Genomic DNA, 7,737 nt, shown 5'->3' on the forward strand with positions numbered 1-7,737 from the left:
GAGGAAGCACTGGATTTGGATGTTGGTAGGATTCAGGAGGGACTGTCCCTGAAATGAGTCTGAAGATTAGGAGAAAAATCTGGACTGAAGATGTTGTTGCTGTTAGTACTAACTCATAGCGACCGTATGTACAACAGAACATAACACTGCCCAATCCTCAGCCGACCTCACAATCGTTGCTATGTTTGAGCCCATTGATGCTGCCACTCTGCCAGTCCATCTCGGGGGTCTTCTTCTTTTTTCTCCAACCCTCCACTTTACCAAACATGATTTCCTTCTCCAGGGACTGCTCTCTCCTGACAATATGTCTGAAGTTTGAAAGATGAAGTTTGGCTATCCTGGCTTCCAAGGAGCACTCTGACTGTACTTTCTTCCAGTACAGATCTATTTGTTCTTTTGGAAGTGCATGGTACTTTCAATATTCTCCTCCAACACCATAACTCAAATGTATCAATTCTTCTAAGGTCTTCCTTATTCACTACCCAACTTTCGCATACATGGTTATTGAAAATACCATGGCTTGTGTCAGGCACACCTTAGTCCTCAAACTGACATCTTTGCTCTTCAACACTTTAAAGAGGTCTTATGTAACAGATTTGCCCAATGTGATATGTTGTTTGATTTCTTGACTGCTGCTTCCATGAGTGTTGATGGTTGAGCCAAACAAAATGAAAATGGAGACATGGGAAAGCTGACAGATGATAGGAAATTAATGAGATTCATGGGAAGTAATGAAATTGTTCACAAGGAGAGTGTGGAGGGAAAAGATAGTTTGGAAAGATTCTAGGAGAGAGGAGACATCATGGGAAGGATATTGTAATACACATAGAAAATTTCCACATTATGTTAACTTTGCTAATGATTAAAAAAAGGTGATTCAGAGTTGGACTGTTGTTAAGTGCCGTGGAATCAGTTCTGACTCATAGTGACCCTGTTTCTGAAAAGCAGTTGGTAGATTTGAACCACTGACCAGTTATCAGTCCAGTGCTTATCCTACAGCCCATACCAGAGTCAGACTACTTAGGTTTATATCCCTTTGTTGTGTATTAGCTGTTCGACTGTAGGCAAATTAATCTCACTGTGTTCCACGTTCCCTATTGTTATCCCATTTCTGTAGGGATGATAATCACCTTCAAATGGTATGATGTTCAATCTACAACTTTCACTTCCCATGAGGAACACCCAGGTTAAATTCACTGCCAATACACCTAATGTACAGCTAGTCACTTCTGTCAGTGGACATCTGAGTATTGCTACCACAATGAACAGGTTTCAGTGGAGGTTCCTCAAGATAAACTAGGAAGAAAGTTCTGAAACATCAGCCAGTGAAAACCCAATGGATCACAAGGGTCCTGTTCACAAACAAACAAGGGGGTGGCCCAGGACCTTGGACATGGGGCAGCCAAGAGTGGGGCTGAGGCAGCTAACAACTGACTTCAAAGGATTGGTAAGCATTCAAGTTTGAACATGTAAGGGTCATACATGTTTAAACAGGCACCCAGTTCCAAGCACTCAATAAAAATTAGCAGCTATTGTTTACAAAGCAACCCACATGCATTCTCTCATTTATTCCTCATTACCACGCTATGAAGGAGCTCTGGTAGCGTAGTGGTTTCAGGCTGCGATCTGCAAGGTCAGCAGTTCGAAACTACCAGCTGTTCTGTGAGAGAAAGATGAGGCTTTCTGCTCCCGTAGAGATTTACAGCCTCAGAAACCTGTACAGGGTCGCTGTGAGTCGGAACCAACTCCATGGCACATAACTGACTTCAAAGGATTGATAAGAGTTCAAGTTTAAACATGTAAGTTCCAGGCACTCAATAAAAATTAGCAGCTATTGTTTACAAAGCAACCCACTTGCATTCTCTCATTTATTCCTCACTAGCATGCTATGTGTGTGGCGCTGTGGGTTAATGCACCAGAATGCAAAGCCGGTTGAACTGCAAGGTCAGTGGTTCAAGCTCACCAATCACTCCTCGGAAATCCTATACAGGGTCGGTATGGTTCGGAACCAACTCTACAGCACTTAACAACAACAATGCTATGGGGAGTCCTGGTGTGGCGCTGTGGGTTAATGAGCCAGACTGCAAAGCCGTTTGAACCGCAAGGTGCTGGTTCAAGCTCAGCAGCTGCTCCTCAGAAACCCTACACAGGGTCGTTATGGGTCGGAACTGACTCGACGGCACTTAACAACAAAAACACCATGCTATGGAGTCCTGGCGACACTGTATGATAAAGCACTGGACCACAAGCTTGGTTTAAACCACTAGGTCCATGTTCAAACTCATCAGCTGTTCCTTGGAAACCCTATACAGGGTTCTTGAGTGGAAACTGACTAGAAGTTGTTAAAATGGCACTGAACACCACCACCACCGTCCTATGATGTAGCTGTTAGTGTTATCATCATTTAACAGACGACAGAACTATGATCCTGAGAGGTTAGGTAACGCTCTCAGGGTCACATAGCTGTAAAATGACAGAGTTGAAACTCGGAAATCTGGTTTCCTGCTTTCACAGACTCAGCTCTTCCCACAGTCAGGGCGGCTTCACCCCAAACCCCAGCAAACTCAGAACCACTCCTGAGCCCACCCACACAGTGGGATTTGCTTCCTGGCAACGCCCGCCCTTCTGTTTCTGGCGCTGGGACTGCCTCCCGGGAGACGCCAACCGGCTGCCTCTGCCCTCGCCCGCCCACCATTGGCATGCCTGAAATTTACTAGAGGCGAGATGCAGACAACTGTGACAGCAGGTGTACCCCTCACAGCCTGAGCCTCTTCAAACGAAATCCCCAGATGATTGCAGTTGCTCTGGAATGAGAGTGGGGAGCGCTAACCCTGCTCCCAAAGCCAGTCAGAACACCAGGCTAGGCAAACCAGGGGCATGTCCCTCACTTCAGGACCATGCAACAGCTGATGCAGGCCCACAAGCTCTTGCCTTCTCTCCTGCTCAGAGGGAGAGGTCAAAATGGTTGTGGGAGAATGCTGAATGAGAGCAGGCCTGCCTTTCTCCAGGGAGAATCCGATATTAAGGATGTCAGCTCCCGCAGAGCAGCACCCCTTTCATTTCCTCCAACTACCTCTGGCTGAGACCCAGTACTTGGCTATGTTGTGGGTTCCTCCTGTCAACCCGTTCTTTCGGGGGGGCTCAGAATTAAAAAGGAAATACAGCAGTGTCTTTCTCTTAGAGCAACCTATAACATTGAAACATCTGTGAGAAAATCAATCTCTCAGCTCATGAGAGACCCTGAAACTGTCTGGAATGGAATAACAATGTCCGTTGCTTCCTGTTGAAGGTCAATCCCTGGTCTCTGAGGAATTTTTCCTGAATTACAAAGAAGGAACAGATCAAATGCTTGTCATAACACACTTCAAAAAACGAGGAGCAACCAGAACTTCACATTCAGCTAAGAAATCTTTGAAAATCCTGACTTGGGTGGAGCGATATTTGCTAACAATGAAAAACAGTCTTCTTGGCAGACAGTCCTGGGTACCGCCAAAATTTACCCGGCCCACTGTTACTCCAGGGATTGTCTGACCGCTCAAGACTTTCAGGAAGTTTCCAAGAATGCCATGGACCCTGTTCTGGCTTTGGTGGGTCACAACCCATCCTCAACCCAGGCTTCCCTCTAATCACACTCCCAAAGTGGGAGCCCCCATAACAGAACTTTCTTCTTCTCATAAATAACCTGTGGTACTATTCAGCCTAGGACGTCTTCTAAAGACCCATGGGTCAGTTTAGGAAGCATCACTAAGAATAACTACTCATGGGAACGTCTGTTTTCAGCAAGTTACTTGGGTTCCTGCCCAATTCAGTTTCTGCAGGGATAGAATCCTGAATGGCCCAAACCCAAAACATCACAGTCACTATGCAACACAACGGCAGGTCTGAATTTCCAAATTTGCTAGTCTTCTTCATTTAAATTAACACAAAACAAAACAAATCCTAACAACCTAATAAAATAACAGTACCTATAATATACTTTTGAGATAATTTGAAAAGGACTTTTTAACAATTAACATCTCATGATTTCAATAACACCCTTGGCAGGGGTGGGAGGGAATTTTACTTTCTTTCCCCTCTTTTTTCTCTGAAAATGTAATTTTAATGTTTTTCTTTAAATACCTGGCAACACCAAAATATAATAAAGGACTATAACAGGAGTCCTGGTGTGGTAGCACTGTGGGATGAAGCACTGGACCTCAAGGTTGGTTTGAACCCACAAGGTTGGCTACTCAAACTCACTAGCCACTCCTTGGAAACCCTGTATAGGGGTCGCTAAGAATCAAAATTAACTCGACAGCATTTAACAACAACAAAGCACGACAGAATTACTACACGTCTTCTTCATACTGGTAAAAATGTTAGAAGATGTAGACTAGGAACAGCAATTCATCAGTCACTCTGCAGCGGAAATGCCATTGTTGTTACCACTGAATGTTTTAACTCCAGCAATGTTAGTGTGAATGGAAAATGTCAGTATGGCCTCAATTCACAAACTACCCTGCATACAATCTATATTTTGTTACTATTATGTGCCCTCTGCCTCATTTTTGTTGTTGTTAAGCACTGTCAAGTTGGCTCTGACTCAGTGATCCTGTATAGGTTTTCTGAGGAGTGGGTGGTGAGTTTGAACTGCTGACCTTGTGGTTCAGACTTTGAGATCCAATGTTTATCCTACAGCGACACACCAGGACTCACTCTGATTCATAGTCACCCTGTGTGTTGAGTTTCCAAGAAGCAACTGGTGGGTTTGAGTCGCCAACATTGCAGTTAGCAGTCTATTGCTTATAGTATAGAGTCACACCAAGACCCTATATATACTGTACAAGAGGGACTTCAAAGTTTGTAGAAAAAGTTTCATTCTATTTTAATTTCATTTTGCCATGAAATGTTTGAAACCCCATTCATATATACATATATATGATATGTGTGTATGTGTTTCTCAGAAAAGAATGCACCCAGTAATAATCTTTTTCTTCCCTTCAAATCAGTGCCTTACTGTAAAACATAAGAATTGTCCTAGTTATTAAAATAAGTTTACATTTTCCAGTCAAAATTTCATATGATCGTAAATTCAAAAGATGAGATAACAAATCTCCACTTGTGTCTGTTTCTTTACAAATTTTAGAGTACTTTAAAATCAATTTTATTTTCCAGTTTGGTCCTTAAGATTACTCATGACCTAGGCAAAGCTGGTATAGTTGTCCTTGTTTCATGAACTAGAAACTGATGTTTAAACAGATGAAATGAGCTGCTCCAAGAGCTGCCTTTGGGTTAGAAAATAGATTTTTCAGTATTTGGTCCAGTGTTAGGACTAAGCTGCCTCTCCAAGGGTTTTCCGGACTCCTTTTCGCCTCCTTAGAGGGGGTTACTGTTAGATATGAGTCAAAATAAAAGTCCAGGAATATTACACTTTAAAACACATGTAATCATTCCTCGGCCTTTTGGCTAAGTTCAATGTATCTGTTCTTATCAGTTTAATATTTGGTATGCCCTCTATCCGAATATATTAAATTGATTTTTGGAGCAGGGAGATAGAGTAGGAACTTGGTCCGTCCATTCCACACACTGACGTGGTATTGCAGTACTTCCAGGAATGGTGCGAGAGATAAAAACAAAATTAACACATCTACACACCTTACATCGTACACATAAACACACACATACACACATGGATTCCTGAAAAGGTTTGCTCATGTCAGGTTTTTTTTAGTGTTTTGTACACTGGGGGAGATTGTTTGTTATGAGAGGAATGTTAGTCTGTGACCTGGCATGACAGTTCCAGGTTTCTGTGGCCAGGTGTGCTTCATGTGCATAAGGTACACAGCACCACCAGGGGAATGAGAAACCACTAGAGTTACTGCGCAGCTTCTGGGGAGGTAACACGTGGCTCTGAGAGGACTCAAAACTCTCCAGGAAGGATGGAAGGACAGTTGGTCTAGATTGAATCACCTTCGTCAAGTCAAGTTGAAGTCAGTGCTGGCAGTTAAGTGCTGTTGAGTCTGTTCCAGCTCATAGAGACCCTGTATAGGGTTTTCTAAGGAGTAGCTGGTAGGTTTGAATCACCAACCTTACTGTTAGCAGTCCAATGCTGATCCAACAGCACTACACCAAGACTCCTGTATTATCAAGTTGGTTCTGACTGAAAACGAATCTGTATAGGGTTTCTGAGGAGCAGCTGGTGAGTTTGAACTGTTGACCTTGTAGTTCACAGTCCAATGCTGATCCTAAGCACCACACCAGGTGTCTGTGTTACCAGTAGGGCATGGGAAATGCCCAGGCTCTTTCCAGGTGCTCTCTTGATTAGATTCTAAGCACGGAACTTAGGAGCGAGGGCCAGGAGGTGATGCCTAATTGATAAGGAAAGCCTCCTTCCTTTTGTGCCCTTCTCAGGCAGAAACCAGTGCTCCCAAGAGATGAACAGCTTTTGAAGAGGTCACAAACTTGGGACCTGACATCTGAGTCAGGCAGTAGTGGTGTTTCATTTGACTAGCCCAGTATTTATTTATTTTCTGAATTAGAATCTCTTTAGAAATGGGTAGACTCTGTAGTTCACTACAGGTTCAAGTACTGTTTAGTATCTCTTTTTGGGGGGCGGGAGATAGCACTTTTTGTTTTTTTAAGCTATAATTCACATACCATAAAATTGATCATTTAAAAATACACAGTTTAGTAGTTTTTAGTATAGTCCTGAGATTGGCACATAACCTGTTGGTGTTAAGTGTCATCAAGTCAGTTCTGACTCATAGCACTCTGTTTAGGGTTTCCAAGGAGCGAATGGTGAGTTTGAACCCTGACCCTGGGGTTCAAACCCACCTTGAGATTAGGTGTTTACCCTATGGTTCTACACCAGGACTTCACACTTAGACCTGTTGTTGTTGTTGTTGAGTGCCATCGAGTCGGTTCCGACCCATAGTGACCCTGTACAGGGTTTCAGAAGAGCAGTTGGTGAACTTGAGCCACCGACCTTGTGGCTTAAACCAACTTTGCATTAACCTACAGTGCCACACCCTTAGACCTAAAGGACATTTAATGGGCTGTTTTAAAAATGGCAGTTTTGGTGATTGATACAGAGTTTTCTTCTAGCTTTTTCTGTTAGTTTGTCATTGTGAGTTGCTGTGAGTCTGAAAGCTATGCAACCTGTATTTTAAATACCAGCAGGGACAATCACGGTGGACAGGTTTCAGATGAGCTTCCAGATGAAGACAGACTAGGAAAAAGGAGAGACAAACTATTTCCGAATATTTAGTCACTGAAAACCTTATGAGTAAGTCCAGAAACAGAGGACCCTAGGACCATCAAGGAAGAAGAGCACAAGCAGAAGGCGGGATCTTATCCAGAGAAGCACGACATCAGAGATAGAGGCAGAGATGGGAACACAGAGAGGGAGCAGCTGAGGACTCTAGATTCATGGAAAGAGAGGAACTGAGATCTGACAGACAGGAGGCAGACTTGTAGAATGTGCCCTGTGGTGGTTTAAATTATTATATATGTCTGAGTGTTAAAAAAAAAAAAAAAAAAAAGAGCTAAAATGATAGAGAGAAATACTGTTAACTGATGGTATATGGAGGGGATTATAATCATTGTAATGAAACAAAGTATATGATTTGTTGAATGTAAAACTGATAATCTGCCCTGTAAACTTTCACTCAATTCACAATAAAAACCTTAAACAAACAAACAAACAAAACAAAAACCATATGAATAGCAGTGGAACATTGTCAGATAGCACCAGAATAC

Source organism: Chrysochloris asiatica, unplaced genomic scaffold, assembly GCF_000296735.1.
Source record: "Chrysochloris asiatica unplaced genomic scaffold, ChrAsi1.0 scaffold00245, whole genome shotgun sequence".
Lineage (NCBI taxonomy): Eukaryota > Metazoa > Chordata > Mammalia > Afrosoricida > Chrysochloridae > Chrysochloris > Chrysochloris asiatica.